Source organism: Cyprinodon variegatus, unplaced genomic scaffold (genome assembly GCF_000732505.1).
Source record: "Cyprinodon variegatus isolate N-32 unplaced genomic scaffold, C_variegatus-1.0 Scaffold31, whole genome shotgun sequence".
Taxonomy (NCBI): domain Eukaryota; kingdom Metazoa; phylum Chordata; class Actinopteri; order Cyprinodontiformes; family Cyprinodontidae; genus Cyprinodon; species Cyprinodon variegatus.
In genome coordinates, this window is record NW_015150484.1 from 2018665 (window position 1) to 2019834 (window position 1170).

The window sequence follows — 1170 nt, forward strand, 5'->3', positions numbered from 1 at the left end:
GAATATAATATACAAGTTTCACTTTTTAAATGGAATTACTGAAATCAATCTACTTTTTCATGATATTCTAATTTTATGACCAGCACCTGTATAATGGGAGATTATAATGTCCAGAAAGCACATTTAAACATGAGTCCTTTTAAAGTTTTTAGATATACAGAGATGGAAGCAAGTATTTAACACACTTCCATATTTTGTAGGGTTTTTCCCATTTTTAAAACATGTAGAAATATAATCTTAGGTTTCTTCAACTGGGAGTAATGGAATGTAAAGCTAAAAATCCAGAACATCACATTTTTAGTTAAGTAGTTGGCATTTTATTGCTGGACATGAGTATGTGATACATTAAGAAAAAAGCTTAATATTTGTTACAGAAACCTCTGTGTTACAAACCGTATTATTACCTGTAGTTCTTGATGAGGTTTGCAGTCACTGTAGCAGGGATTTAGGATCACCTCTCCATACAGATCATCTTCAAATCTTTCATGTTTCAGAGCTGCTGCTGGGCCATACAGGCCTATAAAGAACTATTTGGTTTGGAGACAGACGAGGCCACCTCAGGGCCTCTTTATGGAGCCACTGCTTAGTTTCTCTGGCAGTGTCCTTTGTGCCATTGTCATGCTGGAGGACCCAGCCACAACCCTTACTGAGTGAAGGAGCTATTGGCTAAGATCTTCAGATGCACAGCTCAATCTATCCTCCTCTTAATAAGGTGTAGTCGTCCTGTTCCCTTTGCAGAAAGACGTCCCCAAATAATGATGTTTTATCCCCCCATACTTCATGGTTGTATTCATGTTTTCCTCATCCTCCTTCCTCCCTAAACAGGGCGAGTGAAGTTTAGACCAGAAAGCATTAAAATGGACCTTCTCCCATTCCTGCACTACATTATCTAGATGGTCATTGGCAAACTTCCTCTGTGCGCTGCAGGATTTTAATCTATAGAGACTTAGGCTACGTTCACACTGCAGCTTGAAGTGACCCAATTCCGATTTTTTTGCCCATATGTGACCTGTATCTGATCTTTTTATAACAGTCTGAACGACACGGATCGGATTTTTTTAAATGCGACCCAGGCCACTTGGATATGTGGTCCTGAATCCGATACGTATCTGATCTTTTCAAATGCGACCTGTGTCTGTACGGCCAGGTCGCATTCACCCGACCTACACG

The 1170-nt window shown here is 39.9% G+C and overlaps 1 protein-coding gene across 1 annotated transcript in view; it reads left to right on the plus strand.

Annotated features, from left to right (window-relative positions):
- The window catches only part of atp7a (ATPase, Cu++ transporting, alpha polypeptide), a 25603-nt gene that overhangs the window by 12814 nt on the left and 11619 nt on the right, over nt 1-1170 (plus strand). The gene's annotated exons all lie outside the window — the stretch shown is intronic.